Genomic DNA, 20,598 nt, shown 5'->3' with positions numbered 1-20,598 from the left:
AGATGCATCACAGAACCACAACACTGAAGAACTTGGCAGCCTTCCAGACACAGGCTGACAAGTCTGACAAGAGAGAGATAAGTTGATTTATTACAGAGACTGTGATAGTACAAAATGCTGCAGTAAGCCAGAACACATTAGAATAGCTTTTGGAACTTGTAGGATGATAAAAAACAGGATGCAATTTTTGTTACGGAGTCTCTTTAAATGAAAGCTCCCACTGCTCTACAGATACTCAACTATCATCATTTAAGATACAAAAACAGTAAATCAGCCATTTCCTACATGCAAACATGCAAAAATGCCGCTGGGAGATTTGGAAGCAGGGCAAAGCTGGAAAGTGGCTCAACCTACTCCTGCAAAAGTTACATTCATTACTAATCCCCCTCCAGGCCGCCATGGACTCGGGGAAATACGTAATTCGGCTGCAAGCTATTGCTGGTGGCCAAATTACACTATTTTATAGTAATTTGGGCTTTTAACAGCGCCCAAATTACCGTCTGAGTGCCTCTATAGCTATATTCACATTACGGCGTATGGGGTCACATGGTGGACCCAAAGTTCCTTGCGTTGTTTGTGCCTGTCGCGCTCCAACACAGCAATACGTAATATTATGTGTCATGCATAGTCCAAGAAAGTCAAGATCCATGATCATCCATTAAAGTGTTCCGTGTTGCAGTCTTTTCCCACCCCAGCCTCCTAGGATTGACCAATGCTGTTAACTGTTTGATCAACACATTCATTCTGTACAGTGAGACTCAAATTTGTGTCCAATTTCATTACAGTTTGGTACAAGTTTATTATTATTTACAAGATGTTCTTGTTTCTGTTGGACCTTTGAAACTTTCAGTAAACATTAAAAAAAAAGAAACAGATTAAAAGGAACATGTTCTAAATAGGACTGGTATTACATGTACACTTTTATTTCATCGTGCCATATGTCACCTGTGGAAAGGTGTCTATGTACAGCATACAATTTGCCATATTTCTTTTCAATTAGAAAAGTTCAATCATTTATTTTTTATTGGTTTTATCATTTCATTGAAATTAAAAGTTATTAAAAACCCTACTGAAAATTGCTTGGGTCTATACATTAAGACATTGAGAATTTATCCTACAACACTCCATTTTTAATAAAAATTGATGAGGGCGAAAAAGAAAAAGAAGGAAACAATTTGATAATATTCTGTTATATAAACCTGCTTGATATTGTGGGTGACTTGCCCATTAGTTGGCAAGCAGAAGGTCTTGGCTCACCTGCTAATGTATTATGCAAGAAACGTATCGACCTGAAGTAGAAACTATCTTCTCTTCCTCAGGCTGAAGCAGGGGTGTTTCTAGCCACTTTGTCACTCCAGGCAAGAAAACCTGTGGCGCGCCACACACACACACACACACACACAAATCTCAGGGCCAGCCAGGGGAGAGTGGGGCATATAATATAAAGAGGGGGAACGCCACTCACTATGAGGGTCTCCCCTCTGTTGCTCTGCAGACTGTGCAGCATGTGTGTCTGTGTCTCCCTCCGAGTCCTGCCCAGACCCACACAGCAGCAGGCATGATGCTATATGCCTGTATTATTTAATATCCATTCCCAGAAACCACTGGGCGAGCGGGGTGGGGGGTGGGGGGTGGGGGGGAATGGAAATCAGGGCCAGCCAGGATGCATATAAAAAAATTATCAAGAGCAGCAGTCAGATCTGCAGATGGCACTCACTGCTCAGTCAGGTCAGCCAGGTGTCAGCCGGCGGTAGCACTGGTGACCGGTCCCTCCGTCCTGCCTGCGTCACACACGGTGCCTTCAAGCACGTGTGACATCCGGGGGGGGGGGGGAGTTAGGGGCGGCGCCGGCGCGGCATGTAAACAAGCTAGCGTGCAGCGGCCGCACGCTCTACACAGCGAGAGGGAGAGAGGGGGCGGAGAGAGGGGGCGGACCAGTAGGCGGCGGCATCGCACTCGCACATAAACTAATGTGCGTGCTGCTGCTGCTCGCTCGGAGAGAGGGGGAGAGGAAGGGAGCGGACCAGTAGGCGGCGCCGGGCACAGGCTGAGCTGCCTGTCACAGCCGGCGCCGACCTGGCTGGAAAAAAAAAAATAAACACGCACAGAGCGGCGACTTAGCGAGAGGGCGCCCACTTCCACCCACGTCGCCATAGGCAAAATTTAGAGTTGCCTAGTGACTCAGACGCCCCTGGGCTGAAGACTGGATCAACATTGTTGATCGCAGTCCCTCCACCCCTGCATGAAAGCCAACATACCAGGTGAGAGGAACCTTTACAAAATTAAGGCCCCCATTTGCTGTGATCTCTGAACCAACTCCAGACATAAACATATGTGAAAAAATTGCATTGGGTGCAACAGCCAGTTGAAATTCATTGGTCTGTTTCCACTTAATGTGAGAAATCAAATGTATTTGCATAAGAAACAAAACTAAAAAAAAAACCTTGCAAATGCAGAAAAATTTCGGACAATGCGTGCGTTCCTCCACAGAGAACCAGAACACCTGCCACTAGTAGAATGCTGAATTACATTCCACAACAGAGTCATTGTAAATTGCGACCTTGATCTATCTGTACAGGGCAGGATTAATAATAAGCTCACACACATGTCCAACGTAATGCACAACCAACCGCACAACATGACTACCCGCATAAGTAGTTGTTTACACGACACATATGTACACACATGCTAACCAGGGATGGTCGTAGTCAGCCAACTTCGCTACGCTGGAACTACGCGTATTTTTACGCAAATACGCTTCGCAATCTACGGCTCCGAAGTCAGCCACTTAGCTACGTTAGCATACCGTAGACTACGCATTAAAATACGCAAGCTCACGTATTGCGTAGCGTAGTTGATGCGACCGCTTATGCCCTTATGCGGAAAAATTTCCGCAATAATCTGCTAACTACGCGCATAGACAAACTAATATATGCAAACATTCCACCATCCAAAGCGGAATTGTATGCGTATAAAGGGCAATAAAATTTCTGCGCATGCGCAATGACCCATATAAATGCAGTTACCGCACGCGTAGTTGACTTCGCAATACATTCGTCAACTACGCGTAGCGGGTGAAGCTACGCATAGCGAGACTACGACTACGCGGAAATGCGTACGTGTAGTTCTTAAACTTCGCCTACGAACTACGATGCGTAGTTGCGTACTACGATGCGTAGATTCGCGCTGGCGTAGTTTACGAGCAACCCTGATGCTAACCAACTAAACAACCAACTCAGTTAAATACTATGCGCACAAGCTAAACGATAAACTGCACAACATGTCTACATCTAAAAACAATACAGTTGTTCCAAAGACTTGTACACAAGTTCCAACATACCTGATAGTTGGGCAGGTTGATCCACTGGTTGGATCTGGCAAACAACCTGTTATCAGTTGGTTATATAGTTGTTTGCCAGCTGTACACACGCCCCATTATCTCCCAACGGACCAACTTTGGAAGATAGCCTTTGAGCCTTAAGGCCCATACACACGTCGGATTTGCGCGAACGACGGGTCGTTTGAACGTTCCGTCGTTCGCACGTTTCCGCATGAAATCCGGCGTGTGTACAGACTATCGTTCGGGAGATAAGACTGGTTACCAGCGATCCGCCCGGCGGATCGTTGGTAACCAGTCTTATCTCCCGAACTATAGTCTGTACACACGCCGGATTTCATGCGGAAACGTGCGAACGACGGAACGTTCAAACGACCCGTCGTTCGCGCAAATCCGACGTGTGTATGGGCCTTTAAAGATTCTAAAAAAATCTCTTGCTATTGTTCAAGCAGCTGTTAAGACTGATAAGAAGTCAATTCAACATTTGGATTGACTTCTTATCAGTCTTATCAGCTGCTTGAACAATAGCAAGAGATTTTTTTTAGGTGTTACACAAGAAAAGTTGTGAGAGCCTAAAAGACCGCTGTTGAGTGTGTGCATGGGGCCGCTCAGAAACAGCCTTATCAGTCCACCGACAGACTGTACACACGCTGTACTGTCTGCTGAAACCACGCCCAGCAGGAGGTGACGACGGACCCGTCGTTGCCTTTGATCAGGCGTGTTTACGGACCTTTAAGCAGCGTACACACGCCGGACTTTAGGCAACGACGGGTCCGTCGTTACCTCCCGCTGGGTGGGCGTGCCAGCGACAGTCCGGCGTGTGTACGCTCTGTCGTCAGACTGATACGGCTGTTTATGAGCGATCGCTCAGAAACAGCCGTATCAGTCTGACGACAGAGCGTACACACGCCGGACTGTCGCTGACACACGCCCACCCAGCGGGAGGCAACGACGGACCCGTCGTTGCCTAAAGTCCGGCGTGTGTACGGACCTTTAGGCTCATACGTTTTTCTCAACAATCTGCCCAACTATCTTTCAAACGTGGTTTGTTGGAAGATAGTCGGGCGTGTTTTCAACAACTTTGTTGTTTTTTAATGCAGGCATGTTGTGCAGTTTGTCGTTTAGCTTGCACTCATAGTATTTAAGGGAGTTGGTTGTTTAGTTGATTGGCATTGGCATGTGTACACACTTGTCATGTCATACGGTTGGCTGTGCATTAAATTTGCATCCCCTGGCCCCCGCTATCCTGCCGAAGGCCTCCGTTCGCCTGGTATCAGTCCCCATAACTGGCTTAGCTGTGCCAGTCGGGCTCTTCTGCGCAATGCGGAGAGAGGCCGCGCATGTGCAAATGAGCCGACTGGCGCGACTGATACCGATACCAGGCAAACCGAGGCACTCGGAATGCATGAGTGCTCATGGGGCTGGAGGAAATCTGCAGAGCCATTTGTAAGGATGTACACTAACAACACCATGTACGCAGCTAATGTACAGCTTGCTACAGCAGGGCTCTCCTGTGAGCAGGAAACAAGTTTATAGAGATTCAGTGTACAGTGCAGGAGGCTTCAGGGAGTCCAAGAGTGTGACCTACTGGAACCAATGCTTTATGTAACCCTTTATCTTCCAACCCCAATGGCTCATGTATTCATACATTTTCTGGAACTAATGCTTCATGTAACCCTAAATCTTCTAACGTCAAAGGCTCATCTAGCCCTAGATCTACTGGAACCAATGCTTCCTGTAACTATATATCTTCTAACACCAAAGGCTCATCTAGCCCTAGATCTACTGCAACCAATGCTTCCTGTAACTATTTATCTTCTAACACCAAAGGCTCATCTAGCCCTAAATCTATTGGGGCCAATGCATCATGTAACCCTAAATCTTCAGACTTCAATGCCTCACATAGCCCTCACTGACTTCAATGCATTGTGTAGCCCTAGATCTTCTGATTCTAATGCCTTTTGAAGCCCTAGATCTTATGATTCTAATGCCTTTTGAAGCCCTAGATATTCTGGGACCAATGTTTTATGTAACCCAAAATCTTCTGAGTCTAGTACCTTATGTAACCTTAGATATACTAATGGACCAATGCCTCGCAAAACTCTAGATTTTTTGACGCTATATCCTCATGTAAACCTATGGAAGAATATGTTAGGAGTTTCCAAATAACAATGGTTTAAATCGGTGGTCCTCAAACTGCAGCCCGTGGGCCGAATGCAGCCCCCTGAGCCTTTTTCACTGGCCCCCAAACACAAAATGTATAACTAATAGATGTGGCCCACTGCACATTTAAATATCAGCGGCCCACATACAAAATAGCGGTGCTGGCACCACCCATCCACCTGCTGTAGAAGCCAGAGAGCAGTAATTCGCTGGCTACCAATCCAACTCTGCATCAGGTGACACCGCTGTCCAATTGGAGGGCAGGTTGTCACCTGGGTATGCTTCACTGTCTGGTGCACAAAGATGTTCTTCAGGTGCCGCATGACTGAATGGCTGCTGTTGGGAGGTCTCCTCTGGGCAAGATTTGGGGGAAATCAATACCTAGATTCAATGTAATGTTTTTCAACATCATTTTATGTATGTTCCGGTCCCCCAGCAGTCTGAAGTAGGTTGATCCGGCCCTTGACCGAAAAAGTTTGGGGACCCCTGGTTTAAAGTATATTACATTTTGCATTCGTCTATGAAACATCTTTGCAAAACTATACTGATATTGAGAAAGAAAATGCACAGGGAAAATTTGTGAGAATCTGTCAAAGAAAAACATTTCAATGGGGAAAAAGTGAAGACTGATACGTTAACCTTTATAAATGGGGCTCTTGCTCTCTCTCTGCTGCTTATGGAAGACACAACTTATAGTAAAAAGTTTTACATGACTCACCTGATATACCAGTGAGACAGAGGAATCCTGAGGCCTGTGGTGCACCATAGAATTCTACCAAATCCAGTTGGAATTGTAAAAGGAATTACCTCATTGTGTCTACAGGAACCTTAAGAGATCACAGAGAGAATATTATAAGAGCAAAAAGTTAAAACAAAGCGTGGGGAAAAAAAAAGAGAAAAGTTTTGGAAAATTAAAACTTGCATCCAGGGGCGTAACTAGGCCCCACCGGGACCCCCTGCAGAATTTCTCGGGGCCGTTTTGTGGGGGTTGGAGGGGACGCAGCATGAGGGGAAAGCCATGGCCACATTCGACGGGGAGGGGGGACGTACCACCCCTCCCTCACCTCGGGGCTCTCCCCTGAAGTCGCGTCAGAGACTAGCGAGAGGAATGCACGCTGGAGCGCACGGAAGGTATGTATCGGTCTGCTGCCTGCCGCTGCCCGAACTCTAATTTAAAGTGGAGGGGAGCGCAGAGGGGAGAGCCCCGAGGTGAGGGGGGGGGACGTCCCCCCTCCCCGCCGAATGTGGCCATAGCTTTCCCCTCATGCTGCGTCCCCTCCAACCCCCACAAAATGGCCCCGAGCGGGAGCAGGGGCTGCAGGCCCTATTGTTACGCCAGTGTTTGCATCTCTACAAATGGTCAATACAAATAAATTCAACAAGATTTATAAATAATTATTTCATTAACCACCCTGGCGTTCAATTTCCCCAGGATTTCTGTGCAAAAAGTGTTTCAATTAATTTCCAATAATTTTCAACCTTTTTTTTGCAATTAATTTTTTTTTTAAATTAAATTCAATACAGGTTATTGTATTGAATTTAATTTAAAAAAGTGTTTTCTGCAAGATGTTGATGACGCTGTTGTCATCAACGCCGATGACCTTGGTGCCATCAACGCCGATCAACAGGGGACATGTGATCGCCGAGGGAGAAGCAAAATCCGCCAAGGGACATGGAAAAAGACACTGGGGAAGCTATCAGAGGTACGAGACGAGGGATCAGCACGCCAATGGTGAGTATAAGACCCAGATGTATAGGTAGCCAGATGTGCAGCCAGGTATAATTAGCCAGATGTATAGCCAGATGTATAGGTAGCCAGATGTGCAGCCAGGTATAATTAGCCAGATGTATAGGTAGCCAGATGTGCAGCCAGGTATATAGTGAGCCAGGTGTTTAGCCAGATTTATAGGTTGCCAGATGTCCTTCCCCCCATCCTAGCAGTGCACGCTGTGGGTAGTGATCTGTGCTACCCACAGCGTGCAGAACAAGCATCCAGCCACCCTAGGGAATCCCTGGGCAGCCAGCGGGGCAGAGAATGTGCGGGGGTTCCCCCTTGTATGCGGAGGCTACGTGGAGGGGGATCCCCCTCTGTGCGGGTGGGGGGATCCCCCTTCAATGATGGTTACGTGGGCGGGGGGGATCCCCCTCTGTGCGGGTGGGGGGATCCCCCTTCAATGGTGGCTATTTGGGTGGTCTATCCCCCTCCAAACCCCCTCCCTCCCGATTCCCCCCCCCCCCCCCCATCTAAGCCCATTGAGTAAATGCATGTACTCACCCGAGGGCTTTCTCCAGCGACGGCTGCAGCACACTGTCTCCTCCATCTCCGAAGTCTCGTTTGCCGTACAGCTACATTACGAGACTTGGTGACGTCTCGTAATGTAGCTGAGGCGGGGGGGGGGGGGGGGGGGAATCGGGAGGGAGGGGGTTTGGAGGGGGATAGGCCACCCAAATAGCCACCATTGAAGGGGGATCCCCCCACCCGCACAGAGGGGGATCCCCCCTCCCCGCCCACATAGCCATCATTGAAGGGAGATCCCCCCACCCACACAGAGGGGGATCCCCCCTTCCCGCCCACATAGCCATCATTGAAGGGGGATCCCCCCACCCGCACAGAGGGGGATCCCCCCGCCCACATAGCCATCATTGAAAGGGATCCCCCCACCCGCACAGAGGGGGATCTCCCTCCACATAGCCTCCGCATACAAGGGGGAACCCCCGCACATTCTCTGCCCCGCTGGCTGCACAGGGATTCCCCAGGGTGGCTGGATGCTAGTTCTGCACGCTGTGGGTAGCACAGATCACTACCCACAGCGTGCAGTCAGGCATCCAGCCATCCTGGGGAATCCCTCTGATGAAAAAAAAAGGCAGTCGGCGGGGCAGAGAAACAGGAAATCTCCCTGTCGGCATGGACGAGCTCAGCTCGTCATTAACATTTTTTGCAAGTTTTTGCTGGACGAACTCAGCTGGTCCATACTGCCAGGGAGGCTACAAACTACTAAAATGAAGCAAATCTTTATTGGGATAATGTATGAGAACAATAATAATAATATATAATAATGATATTTGCCACAGTACCAAATTAACAATAGCATAGTTAAAGATAGAGGAGGACAGAAACCCCATGCTCTGGAACAAGAAGGGGAAGAAGACAGTTTTCTGCCCCATATGTGCTCAACACTTACCAATTGGGACTGTACTAAAAAAACCAAACAAAAAAAACTCAGTTATGCTGAACTTCAAGAAACAGGCTTTGTTTCCTTTAGCGATTCTTTTGAATGTGCCATTAAATCTTGTCTGCATTGTGAGGCTTGTCTTTGTGAAGACCACTTGAAAGTTCTCCTCAAATCTCCCCTTCATAGTTTATATGAGCGCACCACTGCCTTTAAGAGTTTCAAAAGTTCCACGCATGAAATGATACTGGAATTTTATTGCCCTGTACAGAGGGTTTGCATGTGTATACAGTGCAAGCTGGACATGGATCGTCGAGGACAAAGGACAGAAAGCTTAAAGTGGAATATAACCCTGCATTTCAACTTTGCTCTAAAACATTATTTACAGGATATTATATGCAACCAGTATTTTTTTTTTTACTAGAACAGCATTGGAAGGGTTACACACAGAGCTTTAAAGTTCCTGGAGAGAACTGCAGACGCATCCGAAGTTTAGATAGATACATTTAAGCAAAAAAAAAAATGTAACAAGTGAGGAATGTTACACACTCTTTGGCTGTCCTCCAACTCCGGCACAGTCAGAGAGAGTGAGACCAAGGATGCTGTCATGAGTAGATTCGAGTGGCCTAAGCACTCGAACTCGTGATTCAAATGAGCAATAATTAATGCAGGTGTGGAGCGGGACATAAGGGGTTATTTACCCATAAGGCTGCGTGTTCCCTGCGCTCCAAAATAGGATCCACACGCATCCTATTCTTTGCGTTACAAGCCTCGCTGCAGGCACTGCGGGCACTTCCTCCTTCAAGCCGGAAGAAGTGCCTGCAGCGAGGCTTGTAATGCGATGAATAGGACACGTATGGATCCTATTTGGAGCGCAGGGAGCACGCAGCCTTATGGGTAAATAACCCCTTATGTCCCGCTCCTCACCTGCATTAATTATTGCTCATTTGAATCACGAGTTCGAGTGCTTAGGCCACTCGAATCTACTCGTGACAGCATCCCTGAGTGAGACACATTCCACAGTTGTTACATTTTGTTTTGCTTAAATGTATCTATCTAAACTTCGGCTGCGGGGAGCAGTTCTCTCCAGGAACTTTAAAGCTCTGTGTGTAACCCTTCCAATGCTGGTCTAGTAAAAAAAATGCTGGTTGCATATAATATGCTGTAAATAATGTTTTAGAGCAAAGTTGAAATGCAGGGTTATATTCCGCTTTAATAGAAGCCTCTGGTGGGAAGAAGAAAATGCTTGGAAAGTTTCAGGAAGCATTTAACGCCTATAAAGATTGAGGAGAGAATCCAGAGGCTGCAAGACCACAACAGAAATACGCTAACACTGGCAGCAAATATAAATGAGAACAGTCAACCTGAGAGACAGCTGGAACACCTGGAGAAGAGAGTCTTCACCGAGATTGCTAGTCAAGTAGAGCAGGTCACTGTTTCAGTCTGCAATCTGATCCAAAAGGTGGAAAAAGACAGAGATGAGGTATCCAAAAAGATTCTTCGCATTGAGGAACTTTGTAACACGACCAACTTGCTGACTGTCCTGCAGGACCAGGAATCTGACCAAGAGGACTTCTGTGATATAAAGCAGGAAGATGATGAAGTTAGGGCCCGTTTCCACTCTCGCGGAAACGGCCGCGAATCCGCAGAGTTTCCCCGCAGGCAAATCGCGCGGGGAAACTCTGCCATAGGGGACAACGGCGCCGCCGGCCGAATCGCTTGCAGTAGCGATTCGGCCGGAAACCCCCACAGAATTCGCGGCGGAGGCTGCGATTCCCATAGCCGTGCATGGCACGGCTGATGGGAATCGCCTGCGATCCCGCCCACCCGCTCAGTGCCGGCGTGCGTCTACGAGACGCACGCCGCACTAGTGGAAACGAGCCCTATCACATAAAAATGTAGAAAATGGGGAGCGCTAGAAGATAGTATTTATCTATAACCCTACTCAAAGGGGAGCAGTTTCCTGTTACACCGAGTACCTTGCAAAAATAACTAAGGGAAGCGTCTGCATACAGATATCAAAAAGTTTATAAAAGAGAACCATATACACAACCACATAGAAAAACCCTTATACCCCCTTAAAATACACAGCCGTGTATAACTGCCTTGTCAGCTGACAACACAAGCATCCTCACACACACTGGCAACCTAAATAGTATGTTCAGGACCCACTAGAGTACAAAAGTGTCTATATGGGTAATAAGTAGATACGCCACACACAGCAGGGAGTGGCAGAAACAGCACAGAGGGGCCCAGGAGAACATAATGAATAGAATGGTATGCTTTTTATTGTAAGAATTTTACAGTACAGATTCTCTTTAAGGAAGGAAACACACTTGTAGGGCCGTTTGCCCCTGCGATTCCCGGGGCTCCGTCAATGTTTAACGCAAACGTTTTTCCGTGAACATTTCTGCAAAGAAATTTCTGGAGAAGCGTTTGAGTGTCATGTACTGCAGCGGATGTCACCCTGGTCTTTTCTCCTGGGTCCTTTTCTTGGGTCCATTCTGATGGACCCCTCTAGCTATGCCTTTACTCTACTCTCTACTCTATGCCTTGTATATGCATTGTAACTACTGTATGTATCTAATGTATGTATATGTATGCACTGTGTATATACTGTATATCTACTGTACCTAATGTATGCTTACTGTAACACCACCGACCTGGTTTGTGCCAAAATCAATTCCGGGTACAACTCACGTTGTACTTGGCGAAATAAATGATTTTGATTCTGATTTGCGGCGTCATGTACTTTATGCAAATGTGTGCATCATGCAGAAAAAAGCAGAAAGCTGTGCAATTTAAAAACACGCGGAGGTTAAGGTTCCCTTTAGGCAGGGAACACACTACGGGCGGCAAAACGTGCACGATTCTACAATGCACACGCACATGCATTCACATGTGCACGTGCACCCACACATACACTATAAGGCAGGGGACACACTTGCAGGGCTGTTTTCTGCTGCGATTCCCAGGTCTTTGCTGACTTTTTCGTTTGTGTTTAATGCAAAGGTTTTTCCATAAACATTTCCACATTTCTACTGTATGCGAACATGTGTCGTGTGGAAAAAAGCAGAAAGCTGTTTGATTTAAAAACATGCGGAAGTTAAGGTTCCCTTTAGGTAGAGAACACACTAGCCTGATTCACAAAGCGGTGATAACTCAGTTATCACGCCTAAAAGACTTTAGGCATGATAACCTTTGCACCGCTGAGTTAGCACTGCTTTGTGCTGGTTATCGCGCGCAAAGTCCCGCGCGCAAAACTTTGCAATCGCGCAATTCCGCACGCAGCACCCATAGGGTTTAATGGGCGCATCGCGCGCACTGCAGCGTGCGCCACGCGATTCGCGTGAGTTTCATTTTATCACTTTTCACAGGCGTGCAAACACTTTGCACCGCTTTGTGAATCAGGCCCTAGATGCGTTTGTTTGCATTTTCTCTTGGACGGCAAAACCCACACAATTCCACAGCAGTGTTCTCCCCAGGCTCTTTTAGCCGGGTGCTCCACCCGGCTAGTTTTGGTGAGCACCCGGCTGTTAACAGTTCACCTTCTCCTATGATGTAAGCAGAGTTGCACACAAAAGCACCAGCCCTGCATTGTCTCATCTCGCCTCACCCGGCTACATTTTCATGCCACCCGGCTACTTATTCATGCCACCCGGCTGGAAAAAAATTCTGGGGAGAACACTGCTACAGGCTATTAAAGTCAATAGCCTTGTGCGGGAAACGTGTGTCGCAGCTGTTTGTTCACATTTTGCAGTTTTCCACGCATTGTTAAATTGCACAACTTTCTGCTTTTCACCGCACAACGTGCACATTCGCCTAATGTACAGGGGAAAACGGCCCTGCAAGTGTGTACCCTGCCTTAAAGAACAGGTGCGAGGTGAAAAAGACTTCTATCTACCTTGGGCTTCCTCCAACCCCTGGCAACCTATCTGTCCCTTGCCACAGTCCTGCCTCTGTTGCAGATGCTGACCTCGTCTGGTCAGTATCCTTTGAGCGCTTGGCTGCGAGCGCTTGGACGTGACGCTCGTGATCAGGCTCTTGTGGCCTGGAGCATATTCCCCAGGTGCAGGAGTACTGCATTTGTGCAGAACGCTCCAGGCCACATGAGCGAGCGCGATCGCAAGCAGCGTGCCCACGCGCTCGCACAGGCACAGAAGATGCTAACCTGGCAAGGTTGGCATCTGCAGCGGAGGGGACCCCGGGAAGCTAGAGCTGCGGCAAGGGACAGAGTTGCTCGGATGCCCCCAATCACGAATTAGAGAAAATCCGGTCATGGCAGAATCGAAATCCGGATATGCGATGATCGTGATCCGGATTTGAATCGGAGCTCCGGATTCAACTCGGATTTTAGCTGTGATTACATGTAGAATCTGGGATGCTGACCGTGATTATAGATTTGACTTTAACGTTAATAGCAAAACCCCCATACATGCTACAATCACCAAAATTGCACGGATTATAAAGGTGACCAGTGGCTACAACTTAAAAAAAAATTTTTTAAAAGACCTAATAGTTTTTGAGAAAAACAATTTTAAAATCTCAAAAATGATAAAAGTATTTGTGATAAAAAAAACGCCAAAAACCTCAGACTTTAGCGGGTTAATAGCAAAGCCCGCTTACATGATATAAACACTAAATTTTCAGGATATGTTAAGTACAACAATAAGAACAAGGGGCAAAAAGACCTTATAGTTTAGAGAAAATCGATTTTGAACACTGGATGTTTTAAACGTCCATTGGTCCATTAACAGGGAAAAACTGGACGTTTTAATACTACTGGTCTAGTGGTTTATTATTATTATTACTATTATTATTATTATTATTATTATTATTATTGCATTTCTGGTTCCTCCTCCGGATCTGCACTTTTGTGTGGAACCTGATGGGGGACACATAAATCATAGTATAGAATATGTTTCGGTGGGTTGTCACCTCTCCCGCCCCCCGGGGACACCCACACTAGTGTAATGTTATACATGCCGTCCTAGTCGCATTATGCTGGCCGGGTCCGCCACTGCAGCATTTCCTTCCCATGGGCTGCCCCAGGGGGCTGGTGGGGCGGCATCGGGTCCTCATGTTTCCTCTGAAAATTGTTAATAATATCTTTAAAGCTGCGTGAGGGCAACTAATGTACGAGACTAGCTTAAGGTTGTAAAGTTTTGACCCATCCATACTGCCCGCTCATTATTGCACTTCCTATTTATCTCACAAAGCTAAAGGCACCCTTGGTATTTAAAAGGAAACATTAATTTGTCACTGCTAAATATGCAGCATTTTTGAGATTGGCATTTGCCTGGGGGCGTGGTCGCTTCCCCCCGGGGGCGCCCACACTAGTGTAATGTTATACATGCCGTCCTGGTCGCCTTGTGCTAGCCAGGTCCACCACTGCAGCATTTTTCTTTCTGTGGGTCGCCCCAGGGGGTTCGGGGTGGCGGCTGCGGGTCCTTATTCGCCTGTACCTGTAATATAACCATTACCTATAATGATCCCTCTATAGACTTCTACAGATTACATAGTATACACTGCCTGCCGGTGGTATGGTAACTCCCATTCTTACGCCATTTTATTGAACTAATATACACACACATGCGGTAGGCACATTAGTTCTATGTGGCGACTCTAACCTCTCCTTGAGACCTCACCCTGACAGAGATAACCCTACTTAACCTCATCCTTCGTCTGCAGACATTTTCTGGTAGACTGTTGGAGGGAAATATAGGGATTTACCCTCTTTATTGCATCCTCCCAATCCCGAATCGACCACTGCCTCATACACTCTAACTTACTCCCAAACCTAAGAAACTCTAAAATAATACCTTTCCTGTGATCAGACCACAACGCAGTATTTATCACACTGTCCTCTATGCTCTCTAAATCACCGGAACCTCGTTGGTCCCTTAATCAGTTGCTGTTGTCCGACGCAGCCATTGTTGCCACCCTAGAGAATCACCTAAAAGACTATTTTGTACTTAATCCTAATGATCATGAAGTTCCCGACTATATAATTGGGAAGCGCACAAAGCGGTCTTGCACGGACATATTATTTCTATTGCCTCCAGCAGGAAAAAGAAAAATTCACAAGAACAGGCGCTCCTTGAACAGACTTAAAGTGAGGCATTCGATAAATATAACTAAGAACCATCAATAGCAAATAAACAAGCTTGGTTTAAAGCTGAGGAAGCCTTAAATCTCTTTCTCACTAGCAGAGCAGAGAAACACTTAAAGGATACCCGAACTGAAATGTGACATAATGAGATAGACGTGTATGCACAGTGCCTAGCACACAAATAACTAGGCTGTGTTACCTTTTTTCTTTCTCTCCCTGAAAGAGTTAAATATCAGGTATGTAAGTGGCTGACTCAGTCCTGACTCAGACAGGAAGTGACTACAGTGTGGCCCTCACTGATAAGAAATTCCCCTTTTTTTTACCTCTTTCTTGCTCTCAGAAGTCATTTTCTGCTAGGAAAGTGTTTTATAGTTGGAATTTCTTATCAGTGAGGGTCACACTGTAGTCACTTCCTGTCTGAGTCAGGACTGAGTCAGCCACTTACATACCTTATATTTAACTCTTTCAGGCAGAGAAAGAAAAAAGGAACACAGTATAGTTATTTGTGTGCTAGGCACTGTACAAACCCATGTCTATCTAATTATGTCACATTTCAGTTCGGGTATCCTTTAAGATGGAGTAAATACAGGCTTGACTGTCAACTGCAATAAACCAACCTCTATGTTTACCCGTTGTCTTAAACAACCCGACCCTAATTATAAAGCAATTAAACTAAATATAGGGAATGGTGCTTTTACATGCAATCCAAAGAAAATAGTCGACATTTTCCATCAAGGACTAGCCAAGCTATACCAATCTCGACTGTTAACCAAGTTCTACTTAATAATACATTAAAAACTATATCCTTACCCTTTATCGACAAGACTTTTAAACAGAAGCTTGACCAACCAATCACTTCTGATGAAGTTGTAAAGGCTATTGAATCATTCAAGATTAATAAGACACCAGGCCCAGATGGCTTGCCAACCTTATATTACAAGAAATTTGTGAGCATACTCACAATGCCATTAACAAAAGCATTTAACAAAATACTACAAGTAGAGAAACAAGGATCAGACTCGTTACTTGCGAGTATAAGTATGATCCCCAAGCCCAACACTGACCACTACATTTGGTTCAATTATAGACCTACAGTGGCTTGCAAAAGTATTCAGCCCCCTTGAAGTTTTCCATATTTTGTCACATTACTGCCACAAACATGAATCAATTTTATTGGAATTCCACGTGAAAGACCAATACAAAGTGGTGTACACGTGAGAAGTGGAGCGAAAACCGTACATAATTCCAAACATTTTTTACAAATAAATAACTACAAAGTGGTGTGTGCATAATGATTCAGCCCCCTGAGTCTTTGTAGAACCACCTTTTGCTGCAATTACAGCTGCCAGTCTTTTAGGGTATGTCTCTACCAGCTTTGCACATCGAGACTGAAATCCTTGCCCATTCTTCTTTGCAAAACAGCTCCAGCTCAGTCAGATTAGATGGACAGCGTTTGTGAACAGCAGTTTTCAGATCTTGCCAGAGATTCTCGATTGGATTTAGATCTGGACTTTGGCTGGGTCATTCTAACACATGGATATGTTATGTTTTAAACCATTCCATTGTTGCCCTGGCTTTATGTTTAGGGTCGTTGTTCTGCTGGAAGGTGAACCTCCACCCCAGTCTCAAGTCTTTTGCAGACTCCAAGAGGTTTTCTTCCAAGATTGCCCTGTATTTGGCTCCATCCATCTTCCCATCAACTCTGACCAGCTTCCCTGTCCCTGCTGAAGAGAAGCACCCCCAGAGCATGATGCTGCCACCACCATATTTGATAGTGGGGATGGTGTGTTCAGAGTGATGTGCAGTGTTAGTTTTCCGCCACACATAGCGTTTTGCATTTTGGCCAAAAAGTTCCATTTTGGCCTCATCTGACCAGAGAGCCTTCTTCCAAATGTTTGCTGTGTCCCCCACATGGCTTGTGGCAAACTGCAAACGGGACTTCTTGTGCTTTTCTGTTAACAATGGCTTTCTTCTTGCCACTCTTCCATAAAGGCCAACTTTGTGCAGTGCACGACTAATAGTTGTCTCATGGACAGATTCCCCCACCTGAGCTGTAGATCTCTGCAGCTCGTCCACAGTCACCATGGGCCTCTTGACTGCATTTCTGATCAGCACTCTCCTTGATCGGCCTGTGAGTTTAGGTGGACGGCCTTGTCTTGGTAGGTTTACAGTTGTGCCATACTCCTTCCATTTCTGAATGATCGCTTGAACAGTGCTCCGTGGGATGTTCAAGGCTTTGGAAATCTTTTTGTAGCCTAAGCCTGCTTTAAATTTCTCAATATGACCTTATCCCTGACCTGTCTGGTGTGTTCTTTGGACTTCATGGTGTTGTTGCTCCCAATATTCTCTTAGACAACCTCTGAGGCTGTCACAGAGCAGCTGTATTTGTACTGACATTAGATTACACACAGGTGCACTCTATTTAGTCATTAGCACTCATCAGGCAATGTCTATAGGCAACTGACTGCACTCAGACCAAAAGGGGCTGAATAATTACGCACACACCACTTTGCAGTTATTGATTTGTAAAAAATGTTTGGAATCATGTATGATTTTCCTTCCACTTCTCACATGTACACCACTTTGTGTTGGTCTTTCATGTGAAATTCCAATAAAATTGATTCATGTTTGTGGCAGTAATGTGACAAAATGTGGAAAACTTCAAGGGGGCCGAATACTTTTGCAAGCCACTGTATATGCTTGCTCAATATTGAAATAAAAGTATTGGCAAAGATATTGGCCACTAGGCTTAGTAGAGGCATAGAAGATCTGATCAGGCAAGACCAAGTGGGCTTTATACCACGCCGCCAAGCAGGAGATAATATCAGGCGACTACTCCACTTGATCTCCTCCGCTGCTGCTACAGATACTTCTATGATGCTCCTCTCTCTCGATATTCAAAAGGCATTTGATACGGTAAAGTGGGAGTATCTTTTCACACTGCTGACTGTTTGGGGCTTTGGGCCTAGTTTCCTTACCCTGCTTAAAGAGACACTGAAGCGAAAAAAAAACTATGATATTATGATTTGTATGTGTAGTACAGCTAAGAAATAAAACATTAGGATCAGATACATCAGTCTAATTGTTTCCAGTACAGGAAGAGTTAAGAAACTCCAGTTGTTATCTCTATACAAAAAAGCCATTATCTCTACGACTTTCAAAGTCGTGGAGAGGGCTGTTTTCTGTCTTTTATTATCTCAACTGTTAGTTAACTATTTACTTTTCCTCTGGCAGAGGAGAGGTCATTAGTTCACAGACTGCTCTGAAAGAATCATTTTGAATGCTGAGTGTTGTGTAATCTGCACATATTAGAGAATGATGCAATGTTAGAAAAAACACTATATACCTGAAAATAAAAATATGAGAATATTTTCTTTGCTGCTAATCTTCTAGTAATTATTCATAGTACACAACCAATTCATTATATCGTATTTTTTTTTTCGCTTCAGTGTCTCTTTAAAGAGACACTGAAGCGAAAAAAAAATGATGATATTATGATTTGTATGTGTAGTACAGCTAAGAAAAAAAACATTAAGATCAGATACATCAGTCTAATTGTTTCCAGTACAGGAAGAGTTGAGAAACTCCAGTTGTTATCTCTATGCAAAAAAGCTATTAAGCTCTCCGACTAACTTGGTCGTGGAGAGGGCTGTTATCTGACTTTTATTATCTCAACTGTAAGTGAACTGTTTACTTTTCCTCTGCTAGAGGAGAGTTAATTACTTCACAGACTGCTCTGAAAGACTCATTTTGAATGCTGAGTGTTGTGTAATCTGCACATATTTTAAGGTCCGTACACACGCCGGACTTTAGGCAACGACGGGTCCGTCGTTGCCTCCCGCTGGGTGGGCGTGCCAGTGACAGTCCGGCGTGTGTACGCTCTGTCGTCAGACTGATACGGCTGTTCCTGAGCGATCCGCCCGGCGGATCGCTCAGGAACAGCCGTATCAGTCTGACGACAGAGCGTACACACGCCGGACTGTCGCTGGCACGCCCACCCAGCGGGAGGCAACGACGGACCCGTCGTTGCCTAAAGTCCGGCGTGTGTACGGACCTATAGAGTGATGCAATGTTAGAAAAAACACTATATACCTGAAAATAAAAATATGAGAATATTTTCTTTGCTGCTAATCTTCTAGTAATTATTCATAGTACACAACCAATTCATTATATCATATATTTTTTTTCGCTTCAGTGTCTCTTTAAGGCACTGTACTTTTCCCCAGGTGCTTTTGTTAAATACAACGGACATAAATACACTATCTTCCCATTTGCAGAGGTACCCGTCAAGGATGCCCCTTATTCCCCTTATTATTCGCCCTCATTATGGAACCTTTGGCCCTCTTAATTAATGATCATGACAGTATCCATGGGATTAGAGTAGCAGGACAGGTCATCAACATAAACTGTGTATTTATGCAGACGATGTAATCCTCACACTCACAAATCCCCAAGTATCCCTTTCTAACCTTGCAGATACTCTCTTGATCTTTGAGGACATGTACGGGTTAAAAATAAATAGCCTCAAATCCAAAGCATTAAATATCACCTTACCCACGGAAACCGTTCAGGATTTACAAACATCCTATGAATTTAAATGGGAACCCCAAAAACTGAAGTACCTGGGTATCTACCTGACAAATTCATATAATTCCTTATTTAAGGCCAATTACCCTAATCTCCTCTCTGATGTCTCGCAATTATTGGAATGCTGGAAGCGATACGCGATATCACGGCTCGGTCGGATAACAGCAATTAAAATGTGAATCCTGCCAAAATTTGTATATTCCTTCCGAGTTCTACCTGTACCCATCCCCCCCCCTTACTTTAAGAAAGTACAATCCACCTTACACTCTTTCATCTGGAAAAACACCGTCTCGAAAGATACAGTACATTATATAGACTTAACACGGATGGAGGCCTCTATAAATCGGCACAAATAGCCCAATTAACAACGTGGCATGAAGAAAACCACCCACCCATATGGTGCGATATCGAAAGTTCGATTTGCTCCCCTGTGTTCATCGGTAACCTTTTATGGCTTTCTGCTGCACAACGCAAATTCATTAAAAACCCAATAATGCTACATTCATTGAAAATTTGGAGCCAGATAAGGTAAAAAAAAAAGCAGACTTAGGTCTCCTGCCCTCCCACTTAGGTCATTCCTTGGTCATCCAGGCTTTACTCCTGGTCCTCAAGACCAATCTGCCTTTAAATGGTAGCGACAAAAAGGGCTAACCACAATATACAGTTTAGTAACCAATAAATCACTTAACCACTTGAGGACCTGGTGTTAAACCCCCCAGTGAACAGTCCATTTTTACAGAAATAGGCAACTGCAGCTTTAAAGTGGCTCCGAGATGAACTTTTACAAAATGCATAATTGTGTTCCTTTCCTATTGTTTATAGAGCATTCCTCAAGCCAAATACTTTTTTGTTTTTGTTTTAATGCTCTAATTCCCTATAAACTAAACAAGCCACGCCCACAGGTTTTCAGAGAGCCAAGGCATTTTCAGACAGTAGTAAGGGCTCATGGGAGCTCAGTCTGGGCAGGAGGAGGGGGAGGTATTACTAGCCAGAGATTTCAGAGGCAGAGGGCAGGAGGGAGGGATTAGGTTTTTTTGCTGAAGATACAGATAAGCCTGCCTCTGTGTAATGTTTACAAACAACATGGCTGCTGACATTGTATCACAGGATTAAATAATCATATTCTATTAAAGCTGTTTGCAGTTAGATTTGCTATGTAAACTATCTAAACTTTAGATAAGATATATAGACAAGTTACTTGTTATAGTTAGTTTTTCATCTCAGATTCG

The 20,598-nt window shown here is 45.3% G+C and overlaps 1 protein-coding gene across 1 annotated transcript in view; it reads right to left on the bottom strand.

The window, feature by feature from the left end:
* LOC137541345 (VID27-like protein) overlaps positions 1-20,598 on the bottom strand; it is a 353,729-nt gene that overhangs the window by 269,826 nt on the left and 63,305 nt on the right. Inside the window, exon 2 of the mRNA XM_068262600.1 lies at positions 6,219-6,327. The gene's annotated coding sequence lies outside the window, so the exon portion shown is untranslated. The remainder of the gene's footprint in view (positions 1-6,218; positions 6,328-20,598) is intronic.

Source organism: Hyperolius riggenbachi, chromosome 12 (assembly GCF_040937935.1).
Source record: "Hyperolius riggenbachi isolate aHypRig1 chromosome 12, aHypRig1.pri, whole genome shotgun sequence".
In the NCBI taxonomy this organism is placed as follows: Eukaryota; Metazoa; Chordata; class Amphibia; order Anura; family Hyperoliidae; genus Hyperolius; species Hyperolius riggenbachi.
This window is presented reverse-complemented; position numbering and strand designations above follow the sequence as displayed.